At 35.9% G+C, this 14,707-nt stretch overlaps 1 long non-coding RNA gene across 3 annotated transcripts in view; it reads left to right on the forward strand.

Annotated features, from left to right (window-relative positions):
- LOC137205198 (uncharacterized) overlaps positions 1-14,707 on the forward strand; it is a 332,583-nt gene that overhangs the window by 130,687 nt on the left and 187,189 nt on the right. For 2 of the 3 annotated variants that reach the window (XR_010934038.1, XR_010934040.1), the window contains exon 5: positions 10,732-10,813. The exons of the other annotated variant lie outside the window; for it this stretch is intronic. This is a non-coding gene — a long non-coding RNA (uncharacterized lncRNA). The remainder of the gene's footprint in view (positions 1-10,731; positions 10,814-14,707) is intronic. 3 annotated transcript variants of the gene reach the window in all.

Here is a 14,707-nt window from a genome sequence, read left to right on the forward strand (position 1 = left end):
TGTGTTTTCTGTTTATACAATTAACCATTTATACATAGGTACTTTGCTTCACTCTGTGTATTTTAAAAACCATTCTCAGTTTATATAATGTGTAATTTTCAAGTAACAAAAAGATTTACAAAGATGCAAGGAGAGAAAAAATCAATATAAATCAAGTGTAACTCAGCTCTCTTGCTGTGTGCCCCTAAGCCTAACAGAACATGAGGGACTTAGAAATTAAGTCACTGTTTGAGAGTTAATCTTGTAAAGAAAATACACATCATTGAAGTTCTGAAGAAGTTGAGTTAAAAGACAGTTTCCCAAGTCAAAAGGAAGAAGTAACTGGAAATCTAATAAATATTTGCCCAAAAGTCAAAAAAGCTGTAGCTTAATCACCAATGAAATCAATGGAAGTGATAAATATGTAGGTAAATATAAAAAAGCATTGACTGCATAAAACAGTAATAATAACATTATAGGATTCAAGACAAGAAGACTACACGTGAACAAAAACAAGATATCTTCCCTCTCCTAGGTTCACAAAGACATGCTCCCTGTAACATCTTCTTAAATGCTTATTGTTTTTCCCTTCATATTTACAGGTTTAATCCCCCTGGAATTTATTTTTGTGTAAGGAGTGACATAAATGTCTCTATTAGTCAGCTTTGCTGCAGTAACAAAAAACCCACCCCTCAAAATTTTAGTGGCAATGTACATTATTTTTTGCTCATATTAATGTCAGCAACTGCAGATCTGCTGCTTCACCTCTACCTCAGGTGTCTTCTCATTCCAAGTCCCATGTGTCTTCTCATTCTGAGACCCAGACTGAAAGAATAGCCCCTTTATGGGACATACCATTCTTGTAGCAGAAGGAAAGAGCAAGACCCTACTACACTTAATCTGTGTAGATGTGGCATATGCAAGTGTATAAGCCAGACTCAATGAGATGGGGAATTATACTCCTCCCAAAGGAAGGCACTATAAATCATACGGCAAAGGGTAGGAGTATATAATTTTCTAACAGGAAAACATTCAAATATAATTTACAAAGTTCTTCATTCAATTTTTTCCCCATATATTATGTCCAAGTGTCTTACTGTGATGTGCAGAAAAGTCCTTCTTTCCTCAAGGATTGCAATGCCAGCTTTGTTTAAAAACAAGGATTCTGCATATCTGTGGGTCTGTTTCTGTGTACTCTCATTTTCTTCAATCTCTTTCTCCCTGTTTCCAAACCAGATTATCTTATTACTATAGTAAGTCTTCATAACTGGTAAATCAAGTCTACCGTCTTTGTTCAGGAATGTCTTGGCTAATTTTGGTCCTTTGCCCTTCCATAAACATTTGTTGATTTCTGTAAAAACCTGTTGGGATCTTGAATTGGTTTACAGTACACCTATAGAACAAGTTAGAAAGAATTTACATCTTTACAATATTGAATCTACCAGTTCATTAACACGACCATTTCAATCCTCTTTAATAGTAATGTTTTATATTTTTCTGGGTAGAGGTCTTCATGTCTTCTTAGATTTATTCCTAAATGTTTTAAACTTTTGATGCTTTTGTAAATGATATATTTCCTTTAATTTTGCTTTCATTACTGCTTTTATGGCTTTATTTATTAGTTTTTAATTTATGTTTTAGATCCTCTGGATTTTATTTTGGTGTAAAAAAATGAATAGTCATTTTAACTTTACATTTTTTGAAATATTAAGCCATTTGTGTCAAGACTACTTATTGAGTACATCTCCTCTTTGAATGCTACCTTTATCATACACTAAATTTCCATAAATGCCTGAGGTTTTTTTCCCTATTTAGTTTCATGTATTTGGCTCATCCATCAATGATTTTTAGTTATATGTTATTTTCTAGGCTCTATTTCTTTGGTGGTATATAGGTTTTTTTCTTTCTTACCCTTCTTTATTTTTTCCCAGCTTCTCTATATTTTGACTCTTATTGCTGATGCATAGACATGTAATTGGTTTTTGTATATTGGTGTATTTAGCAATCTTGCTAAATTCTTTTATTAATTCTAATAATTTATTAGGATGTTCTTTTGGATTCTCTGCTATACAACAATATTGTCTCCAAATAATTTCAGTGTTTTTTTTTTTCAACTCATACTCTTTATTTCTTTGTCTTCTTACTCTATAGGCTAGGACCTCTAGTACAATGCTGAATAAAAGTAATGATAAGGTGTATCTTTATATAATTCCCAATCATAAAGCAAATAGTTTCAGTGTCTCAAAATTAAGCATCCTGGTTGTTGGAGGGATTTTTGGGGGGGGTATCTTTGTCACTATGGCAGATAGCATTTTCCAAACATGACTGCAATAGTATTTCCAGTTCCACATGTTCTTCTAGAACTTTGCCACTCCCCCATGAGGAGGTGAAGTCTATATACCCTCTCCTTGAATGGGGACGGAGAGGGCTTTGTGACTGAATTAACTGATAGAGTACAATGAATGTGAAGCTCTATAGCTCTATAGACTTCTAAGCCTAGATCATAAAAGATGGTACAACTTCTGCCTAATTCTCTTTCCTGGGACATGTGCCATTGGTGACCTGACCCGCCATGTAAGAAGTCCAGATACATTGAAGCCACCATGCTGGAAAGATCATGTAGAGAGAACAAACAGAGTTAGAGATGCCCAAGGAGCTGTTTCAGACTCCAGATGTTCAGACTTTCCCAGACAGGCACCTAACATGTGAGTGAAGAACACTTAAAGACGACCCCAGCCCTAACCATCTGTTTGCAACGTTATGAGACCCCAGAATCACTCAGCTGAGATGTCCATGAATTCCTTGACCTACAGAGTCCATGAGAAATAATAAATAAGTTTTGTTGTTTTAAGCCAGTAAATTTTGGGGTGATGTTACACAATAATCGATAATCAAAACATACAAACCATATGGAGAGACCCCATATAAATAGAGATGCTTGAAGTACCCCAGCTGTTCCAACACCCAATGTCTGAATCTTCCCAGCCCAGGAATCTACCAAATATGTGAGAGAAGAAGGCTTTGAGATGAACACAGCCTCAGCTACCAACTGACTGCACCATCATGAGACCCTGAGCCATTATGAGACCCTGAGCCATTATGAGGCCCTGAACCACACCTGAATACCACAGATGGTGCACAAGATTTGTTATACAGCATATAGATTAACAGAGCAGTCAGATTAAGAAAATTACTTTCTTGTCCTATTTTGCTGAGAGGTGTTTTTTTCTTTTAATCATAAATGGATATTTAACTATATCAATTATCTTTGTTTTCATTCTTCCTTTTATAAAATAATAAAGACATTTACGGTTATAAAATTTCTTTGGAATACATCCTTAGCCATTTCCCGTAGGCTTTATTATAAATTTTTTTCCTTTTGTTAATGTCTAAATAAATTGTAATCTCAGGTTTTATTTCTTCTATGATTCAGAGGCTATTTTGGAAAACATTCTTTAATTTTGAAGTGGTTAAGTGTTTCTATTTTGTTATGTTTCTATATTCTTCTTTTGATTTCTAGCTTAATTGAATTGTGGGCAGAGAATTTGGCCTGTAAAATCTTTGTGTTCTGGAACCTATTAAGGTTTTCATTGGGCCAAGTACATGATCAATTTTTATAGATATTCCATAAGCAATTTAAAAGAATGTGTTTTCTCTGTTTATAGAAACCCGTATGTAACTAAGGATAACATTTATGCTTTAAATGAATGTGCTTTTCTCTTTTATATTTCCATTTGTGTGTTTTTCTCCCATTCCCCAGAGTAATCTTTTATCTTAGGTAGGAATTTGGACAGTTACAGAAGGGATAAAAGAGAAAGTGGTAGTCTATGTTCATCTTTCTGATCACCAAAATAGGGTTTTAAAAAATCTAAAATAAAACAATATTCTTTAGAAATCACGCTTTTCCTGGAGAGAAAAGGATTTTCTAAATTTCTTATGCTTCATTAGCACATCCAAACCCAGGCTTCAACGATTTGCATGCTGAGTTTAAAGTAAACCATGGGTAGACAGAGCTTAGTTTGTGAAATCCTTGCTAGGAGATCACTTTTTTTTCCTTTCTTGGTCTTATTCTCTATATTGGAAAGGGGGAAAGATCCATGTCTCGACCACCTTTCTCCAGGCTGAAATCTCAGATGGAGTGGTTTAGAGGGTGATGCTGGTATTGGTGTTGGAGTAGAGTGGCTCCAAGTAATAGGAAGTCAGAAAATCTGAATTCAGAGTGGACTTGTGCCACTCCCTCCATTTAGAACTCTTCAGAGTGTCTGCCCCACAGACTGGCCTCCTCACCATCATGTGGGGAAAAGCCTGACCGTGACAATATAAGCATGATTGCATGGTGAAGCTAGGCAGAGAAAGGGTACAAGTTGGATCCTTGGCCTCCCTCACCATCTGTATGGTCTGGGAGGGAATCAGAAATTTCTCTATGCCCCCCCAGGGTGGGTGGCTGGCTTCTAGAATGAAGGTTGAGCTGACCCCTCCACAGAGGCTGCCAGTGGACAGCCAAAGCCAAAGCTAGTGGTCTGATGCCAGCTTGATCAGAGGAGTGAACACACAGTGACTGCTAAATCCGAAGCAGGGCCACTAGGGCCTGCCTGGGCCCAGGGAAGGATAATGAAGCCACCAGCTACAGACATAAGCAATGGTTCCACCTAGCCAGGGACATTGTTACAGAAACCTGATGGCTCTGAAGACAGCACCAGATCCTGCCCACACAGCTCCAAGCCCTCCTCTGCTACATAATAGATACCTTCTTTAAGAGTGATAGGGAGTGGAAGAAGAAGTCTGAAACTTGGGTATATACCCAAGAGACAAAAGATCCCAGAGAGACTGAGATACAATTAATTAGCCAAGGTAAGTACTACTCCTTTTAGTGCCAGTCAGGAAGAGCTCGTGAAGATGATTAGATCATTATAAGAAATTAAGAAGCTACAGGGTTTTTTACATATCCAAATAGCTGTGGGTATAAATGTGTGACTTCCTTAGCAACCTGTCTGTCTGTCTGTGTCACATCAAATTTGTTGCTTGTCTTATTCAAGTCCTGTTCATCCCTTATCCACTTCTTGTCAACTTGGGCTGCCAAATTCTTTTTTTTTTTTTTTGGGCTGCCAAATTCTTAAAGAGGAATATTATACCCTTCCCATTTGTTAGTACTTTATCAAGTTCTTTACTTTCTGAGCAATTTTGCCATAAATGTTTTGTTGTGTTGATGTTTGGTTAAAAAATGTTACATCTTCTTTGATGAGTTCTATTGTTTATCCTCATAAATTGTTTATTCTGTCACAGTTAATGTTTTTGACTTTGAAATCTACATTATCTGATGATAACTTAGGCATTTCTGCTACTTTGTGTATTAGTTTCCTAAGGCAGCCAAAAAAACCCAAAAACTTGATGACTTAAGACTACAGAAATTTATTGTCTCACAGTTCTAGAAGCTAGAAGCCTGAAATCAAGGTGTCAGCAGGCCATGTTCCTTCTGATGTCTCTAGGGAGGAATCCTTCCTTACCCCTTCCAGCTTCTAGTGTTTGTTGGCAGTCCTTGGCATTCCTTGGCTTGTAGATGCCTCACTCTAATCACATGGCCATATTCTCCCTGTGCATCTTCACACTGTCTTCCCTCTGTGTAGGTCTGCATTTGTGTCCAAATTTTACCTTTTTATAAGGACACCAGTCACATTGGATTAGGGCCTACCCTAATGACCTCATTTTAATTTGATTGCCTCTGAAATCAATCAGTCTATCAATAAATAAATGCCTTATTTCCAAATAAGGTCACATTCTGAAGTACCTAATGAGGTACGTGCTGAGGGTTAGGACTTCAACGTACCTTTTTGGGGAGTCATGATACAAGCCATAACACTTCATTTGTGTTTGCATGATCTATTTGACTCTTTATTTTCAACCTTGATCATTTTGTTCCTGGCACATTTATTTTAGACACAAAATACTTGAGTCTTTATAGGGAATTTAACTGATTTATATGAGTTTTAATACTTTCATCTTATTTTACACCTATTAAGATACTTTATTATGATTTCTCTTTTTCCCTTTCCTTAATTTTGCTGGATTGATCAGTTGGTAACTATGCTTCCCACCACTAAGATGAGATTATTTGAACACTTTTAATTTTTCACTTCTTTTATTCTCTCCCTCCCCCTTCCCCATTTCGAGATCTTTGTTCTGAATTTAACTTTTATTTGGTTGGAGTACTTCCCAAGCAATTTCTTTAGAAAGAGCATATGTATGTATATTTTCTGTGCCATTGTTTGTCCGAAAAATGTCTGTTGTTACTTTCATATATAATGATAATAGGAATAGGAATAGGCTCAGAATAGGAATCTTGACTTGTGGTCCTTTCTTTCAAATGTCTGTATATGTTGTTTCACTATATATAGAGTCAAGTAATGCAGATGAGAATCTGAACCTGGCCTGATTATCTTTTCATTTAGGCACCACATCTCTGCCTGAAAGCTTGTTGAGATTTCCTTTTAATCCCTGGGGTTTAGACATTTCACTAGGATGTGGTCAGCTTTGTTTCTTTTTTCCTGAATTCTGCCTATTACTTTGTGAGCCTTTTCAATATGAAAACTTGCTGTAGTCCAGGAAATTTTTTTTTCTATTTCTTCTTTCATAATTACATCTTTTCCGTCTATTCTTTTTCTTAAATCTTGAACTTCTATGATTCCCATTTTGGGACTTTCAGATATGCCTTCCATGGATCACCTTTTTACTCCTAACTTCCCCCTCCTCTTTTTTTTTTGATAATTTTCCTTAAGGCTGTGAGATAGTGTCTCTATTTATGTGTTCAGATTACTGATTTCCCTTTCAACATTGTCCATTTTCTTTTTCACTTCTCTTGAATTTGGGGGTAACTTTTTATTTTGATGTGGTTTCTAAAGTACAGAAAATTTGCAAGAATGGTATAAGATATACCTTTACCAATTGTTTACATTTTGCCCCATTTTCTGTGAAATTTTTTAATGGGGAATCATATTTTGAATTTCCATTTATTCATAGGTAGTTTATAGTATTTGATGCTATTATAGTATTTGATGCTATTATATTATTTGATGCTATAGTATTTGATGCTATTATTATTATTATTATAGTATTTGATGCTATTTGATACTATTATAGTATTTGATGCTATTTCTATTATAGTATTATGAATGCAATTTTTTTCATTACATTTTCTAATTGGTCATGTTTGGCATATGTGAAAGTTGATGGGGGGATAGCTATCTAGTAATCTGACTTTTTATTAAACTTTCCTATTAATCCTAGGTTTTTCAGTTAATTCTTTCATATTTTCTCAATAGATGATCATATCAGCAGGAAGTAATGACAATTTTATATCTGTCTTTTCTATAATTGAACCTCCTGCTTCCTCTTCTTATGTTATTATTTTGACATGGGCCTTCAGAATAATGTTAAATAACATCTGTTATCTTCCTGGTCTTGTTCCTGATCTTAATGGGCTTTCCCAAGAAGTTGGGGAATGTCACTTGTAGTTCACCAAAAAGCAAGATATTTGCTATTAGTTTTTGAAAAATGTCCCTTCTCAAGTTAAGTTCCATGCAGTTCTAGTTTGAGTTTTGATTAATAATAGATGTTAAATTTTATCAAACTTCTTTTCTGTACTTATAAGGATCACATCGTTTTTCTCATGTAGTCTATTAATATAGTGAATTTCTTAATTTTTTAAAATTGAGGTTTACTTGGTGTACAGTATTATATAAGTTTCAGGTGTACAACATAGGGATTCACAATTTTTAAAGGTTATGCTCCATTTATAGTTACTATAAAATATTGGCTATATTCCCTGTGTTGTACTATATGTCCTTGTAGTTTATTTATTTTATACATAGTATAGTAGTTTGTACCTCTTAATCCCCTACCCCTTTCTTGCCCCTCCCTACTTCCCTCTCCCCACTGGTAACCACAAGTTTGTTTTCTTTATCTATGAGTCTGTTTCTTTTTTGTTATATTCACTAGTTTGTTTTATTTTTTAGGTTCCACATATAAGTGATATCATACAGTATTTGTGTTTCTCTGTTTGACTTATTTCACTAAGCATAATACCCTCAAATCCATCCATGTTGTTGCAAATGGCAAAATTAATTCTTTTTTTTATGGCTGAGTAGTAATCCATTGTGTATATATGCCACATCTTCTTTATCCATTCATCCGTTGATGGACATTTAGGTTGCTTCCATATCTTGGCAACTGTAAATAATGCTGCTATGAACATTGGAGTGCATGTATCTTTTTGAATTAGTGTTTTTGTTTTTTGAGGATGTATACCCAGGAGTAGAATTGCTGGGTCATATGGTAGTTCTATTTTTAGGTTTTTTTTTTTTTGGTACGCGGGCCTCTCACTGTTGTGGCCTCTCCCATTGCGGAGTGCAGGCTCAGCGGCCATGGCTCACGGGCCTAGCTGCTCCGCGGCATGTGGGATCTTCCCGGACTGGGGCACGAACCCGTGTCCCCTAAGTCGACAGGCGGACTCTCAACCACTGCACCCCCAGGAAAGCCCTATTTTTAGTTTTTTAAGAAACCTCCATACTGTTTTCCTCAGTAGCTGCACCAATTTACATTCCCACCAACAGTGTATGAGGGTTCCCTTTTCTCCACATTCCTGCAAACACTTGTTATTTGTGTTTTTTTGATGATAGCCATTCTGACAGGTGTGAGGTGATATCTCATTGCAGTTTTAATTTGCATTTCTCTGATGCTTAACAACGTTGAGCATATTTTCATGTGCCTCTTTTTCATGAACACCGTTTCATTGACCATCTGTACATCTTCTTTGGAAAAATGTTTCTTAAGGTCTTCTGTCCATTTTTTAATCGGGTTGTGTGTTTTTTTGATGTTGAGTTATAAATTTCCTAATTTTTAGCCAACTTTACATTCTGGGAATAATGCTAATTGCTCAAAATATATTTATCTTTTTAACGTACTCTTATTACATTTAATTTGTTGTAATGAGTTAGGATTTTTATATCTATATCTTATGTGAGTTTGAGCTATGGCTTCTTTTTTCTCCCAATATCCTGGTTTTAGTGTCACAGTTATGTAAACTTCCCATCTTACTGTGCCCTTAAACAGATTTTAAATAAAATAAGAATATAAGATGATAAAGTTTTGAGGCATTAATGAACCTCTTGAAGGCTAAATCTAGAAAGTTAGATGAAAATTAATGATAATAAAAGACTTACATTTCCGCTACTTGTCTCTTTTTGTTAGAACAGAATCTTTAAACATATCCACTGATTTTAAGACATCAGTTTCTTATGGCCTCATAGACACTGAACTAAAGTTGAAACATTGTCATTTTGGAAGTGTCAAAACCTTAGATTTGCAGAATACTTAAAAATTTATGTAAACTTATAAACTCAAATGGTACTCACAGTAATATAATAAAGAAAACACCAGTCACTGTCTTGACTGCCCCTCCTGTCCCAACCCTAAAGGCATCCACTTGATATATCTTCTGTCATTTGTCACCATGTTTCCAAATAATGAACATATACTACTCTCTCTAGTTTTGTCGAGTTATGTATAATCCACTGTTTTCCTATTATGGTAGCTGAATATTTTAACTTTCAAACACTTTCTACTCTTTCCCCCATTCTCTAATATATCTTTTTTTAAAAAATCCATACTCATTTTTGTGTTAAATAAATCTTGCACACTGCTGAGCTGAGTGGCATACTCTTATTACATTTCCTTTCTTGCAAGATACTTTGATTTTCTTGTCTTTATTCATTGCCTATCTTTTCATTTGCTTCCTTTTCCCTGAACCTACTGCTAGGTCTTCCAATATCCCCCAATACCTCTGAAGAGGGCCTTTCAGTACAATTTCCCACACAGTCAAACCTGTTAGATAACCTCCTTTCCATGTCTCTCCTGCGGTCTACTCTGGTGTCCTCCTGGCCTGCAGCACAGCTCTCAACCTGGGAATTCCTTTACTGCTTTCCTGCCCTGGGTCCTCTGCTTCAGGTTTCCACAACTTCCTTTTTGATTTAGTCCCTCTTTTTGATGAAACATATATACCAGCAGCTTCCTGAGAAAGACCACTTGAGAGTAAAAAGTTTGGGACTTTGCATGTCTGAAACTATCTTTATCATGTCCTCAGGCTCGATTTGCCAGGGCATGACATTCTAAGTGGAAATTAATTTTGTGGGCATCATTCCTTTTCTTCTGGCTTCCAATGTTACTACTTATACATTATTTTCTTATCACTGTCATTATTTTCTTATTCCCTATGTGTTGTGTGAGATTTTTTTTTTTCTCTCTGGAAACTTGTTGTTAGGATATTCTTGTTGTCTCTAGTGAGAGTGAGTAATATTGTGAATAACTACTGTGTGTCCAGAGACTATTCTTCCTGCTTTGTATGTGATTCAGCCATTTGATCCTCAAACAACTCTATGAGATTGTTGATAACTATAATTAGTCCCATTTGACAAAATAGAAACCCATGACACAGAGAGTTTAGGTGATTTTCCCAAGGACACACAGCTAGTAGTTGATGCACCCAGGATTTATATCCAGTTCAGTTCTGCAGTCGATGCTCCTAATCATTATTCTTAGCTTCTCCAGAAAGGTAAAAGTAACCAAAGGGATTTCCCACTAATGCAGAGTTTCAAGCAGTAGGTCCAAATAGTAGGGATCAACACCACACAAAGTTTGGGTTCCTGACCGACTGATGCACAGGTCAACACTAATTATGAAACAATTTCTCTCTGTCTACAGGACCTTGGACGTTTCCTAACAGAAACCAGCCAGCAGTGCTTTTTTACAGCCAGCAGGCAGGGAGTTTCCAAAGGCAGGACAGGTATAATTTTCATCACAGTCTTATACCACTTATAGCCAAAGAGGAGACTTGCAGAGGGTGATTCATCTGTAAGGCTGACCCAGCACCACTCTTCTCTGTAGCGAACACTCCTCTTTGTGACATCTTGGAGTGTCTTGTACCCAGATGCTGCCAAATGCTCATGCCTCTATCTTCTATGCTTAACTGCAGTCATAGTAACTTTCCTTCTCTTACTTCCTAGAATACCACTGGCACATGATCAATTCCATTGTGTGGTATTCTTTGTATTTTTTATTAATTTTATGTCTTCCCAGCTATACTGTGGGCAAAACTATCTTATATATCTTCTAACTCTTCATGGTGACAAAAAGATGACATATATATGAAAATGTATATGCACACACAAGTGTGTGTGTGTGTGTGTGTATGTGTGTGTACATGCTGCTAAAAGGCTTTTTATCATAAAGGTAATATGTCTTCATGTTTAAAAATAATTGAAACAGTGCAAAAGAGTGGAAAATGAAAGTTAAATTTTCTCAATTTGTGTATATAGGAGCATATATATATATATATATATATATACATCTATATATTTTAACATAATGGGATCATATTATAAACACAGTTCAAAAACTTGGCAATTTGTAGCTGCAAATTCTTCCCTTTTTAAACAGCTGGTAGGATGAATGAATCAATTTTATTAACCAGTCATCTATTGATGGGCATTTAAGTCCTGTCTAGGTTGGGACTTTTTGTTGTTTTTGTTTGCTAGTACAATCAGTGTTGCAATGAATGTTGTAAAAACATTTTAATCACTTATGCAAGTATATTTATAAATAAATTCATTGAAGTGGGACTTCTGGGTTAAAGAGTACATGCATTTAAAATTGTGATAAGTACAGCTACATTTATTTCCATGAAAGTTATGCCAAATTATACTACTATAAACAGTGTCTAAAAGGGTTTGTTTCCCCCCCATCATATCCATTGTCAAATCATGGAGCTTTTCAATATTCCCTTATCTAACATGGAGGAAAATTTGCACATCTTTGCTATTTTAATTTTCTAATAATGATTGAAATTGAGCAGATTTTTAGATATTTGTTGGCATCTCTTTTGCAATGAACTGATTTTCATATCCTTTGCTCATTTTCTAGTGGGTTGTCCATTCATTTGTTGTTATGGTTTGGTTTCCTGTTTAATTTAATTTATGGTTTGTTTGTTGTTTTATTTTTTGGCATATTAATGAAATTAGTCCATTACCTGTTATGTGTGTTGCCAATATTTCCCCTGTTTTGTTATCTATCTATCAACCTAGTTTTTTGTCTTTTAACTTTGTTACTCTTGGGGTGTGTGTGGATGTGGGGATGTGTATGAATTAAGGCAGCTGAAAAGAGAAGAGGCTTGTTTAAAGCCCCTAAAAGCACAGAGAAGTGAAAAGGGTTAAGGAGCAGGAAAAGAAACAAGGGAACTTTCCCAGCTCTGTTGCGCATGTGCATTTTCTCCTTCCACAAGAGTCATAAGCCTTACTGGAACAGCCAGGAAGCAACCATTATCTAAACCTGAAACTCCTGTTGACATAGTTTTTAGAGAAAAAAAAGACAATAAAAATAATTTTTAAAAATATATTATTAGATAAAAGGTAGCTTTCTCCTCAAAAAAAAAAGATTAAGGGATATCCAGGATTGGATGACAAATTAATATGCAACTTGCCCATGCCAACTCTTCCAGCCAGCTTAATTCTCATCAGCTACTATAATTTATTAACAGTGAGGTGAGAAAAGACATGAATCAGCTTAATGTGATATAAGTAGGGCGTTGCCATAGCAACAAGATGCAGTCTGTTTTCTACTATTTATGTATGGTTTATTTTCTCCAGAGCCTTTTGAGTTATTGCTTGAAACAAATGGAATGAGAAACATCTTGTTCTGAACACCTCCCCACACCGCCCCTCAGTGTGTATGTGTATATAAAGCCACATACTTTTTTAATGAGAGAAAAAACAAAAACACTTGAAATTTTTTTAAAAAATTGTTTTTAGCACAAAAAGCTAACTACATAGTTTCCAACCCAGTGTGATTTTTAAGACTCAAATGTTTTTTTTACTTTCACCTCTGAGACATGTGATTCCTCACTGAAACCTCTGGGAGAAAACCCAAAACACATGCTGGAAGCAAACCTAAGGCTAATATTGCTTCTCAAAGGAAACATTCACATTCTCTACCCAGACTTCATAACTGGCTGGAACCAACTCCCCACTCCTAAAAGGAGTGAGCATTCTAGGTCTGGTGACAATTTGTTATTTCACTTGATCTGAAAAATTCAGAAGAAAAGTCCAGTCCAGGGAGGAAGTCAAGGCCAAGTCTGTGAGCCTGTTGGCCTGTGGAGGACAACGTGGAACCTTAAAAAATCTTACCAGCCAGTAAGCAGCCCCATCCTTGCCTGAAGTACCCTGTATGGAATAGACATTTTATGAAGGGTCCCCATAATTTTCCCCATTGTCCACTTTTTCTTGAAGGTATAGAATTTAGAGTTTTTAGATCAAAGATGGACTGGTGGTCATCTCCAGGCCATAGAAAACATCTGGGTTTCAGTTATTGTGAATAAAGATCTATGAATATTCGTATACATCTCTGTTGATGAGCACGCACAGTTGAATAGAGTTGAATTGCTGAGTCATAAGGGAGGTTTAAGTTTAGTAGTTACTGTCAATGTTCCCAAAATGACTGAGCCCATTTACACTCTAAATACATCCTTGGCAACACTTGGTATGGTTAGTCTTTTGTTTTTAATTGAAGTATAGTTAATTTACAATGTTGTGTTAGCTTAAGGTGTACAGAAAAGTGATTTATATAGATATAGATATATATTCTTTTTCAGATTATTTTTAATTACAGGCTATTATAAGATATTGAACATAGTTCCCTGTGCTATATAGTAGGTCCTTGTTGTTCATCTATTTTATGTATAGTAGTGTGTATCTGTTAATCCCAAACTCTTTTTTCTTTTTAAACAGTAATAACTTTATTTATTTATTTGTTTCTTTATTTATTTATTTATGGCTGTGTTAGGTCTTCGTTGCTGCACACAGGTTTTCTCTAGTTGCAGCTAGTGGGGGCTATTCTTGGTTGTGGTGCACGGGCTTCTCATTGCGGTGGCTTCTCTTGCTGTGGAGCATGGGCTCTAGGTGCATGAGCTTCAGTAGTTGCGGCGCGTGGGCCCAGTAGTTGTGGCAGGCAGGCCCAGTAGTTGTGGCTCACAGGCTCCAGAGCACAGGCTTAGTAGTTGTGGCTCATTGGCTTAGTTGCTCCACGGCAGGTAGGATCTTCCTGGACCAGGGCTCGAACTCGTGTCCCCTGCATTGGCAGGCATATTTTTAACCACTTCACCACCAGGGAAGGCTCCCAAACTCTTAATTTACCCTCACTTTTCCCTTTTGTAACCATAAGTTTGTTTTCTATGTCTGTGATTCTATTTCTGTTTTGTAGAAAATTTCATTTGTATCATTTTTAAGATTCCACATATAAGTGATATCATATGATATTTATCTTTGTCTGACTTACTTCACTTAGTATGATAATCTCTAGGTCCATCCATGTTGCTGCAAATGGCATTATTTCATTCCTTTTGTTGGCTGATTAATATTCCATTGTATATATATATACACCATATCTTCTTTATCCGTTCATCTGTTGATGGACACTTAGCTTGCTTCCATGTCTTGGCTATTGTAAATAGTGCTGCAGTGAACATTGAGGTGCATGTATCTTTTCAAATTAGAGTTTTATCTGTTCTGGATATATACCCAAGTGTGGCATTGTTGGATCATATGAGAGCTCTATTTTTAGTTTAGTTTAGTTTCTTTTTTTTTTGCAGGGAGGGGAGGAGAAGGAAGGATTTATTATTGCTTGCAGC

This window comes from Pseudorca crassidens, chromosome 14 (assembly GCF_039906515.1).
Source record: "Pseudorca crassidens isolate mPseCra1 chromosome 14, mPseCra1.hap1, whole genome shotgun sequence".
Classification (NCBI taxonomy): domain Eukaryota; kingdom Metazoa; phylum Chordata; class Mammalia; order Artiodactyla; family Delphinidae; genus Pseudorca; species Pseudorca crassidens.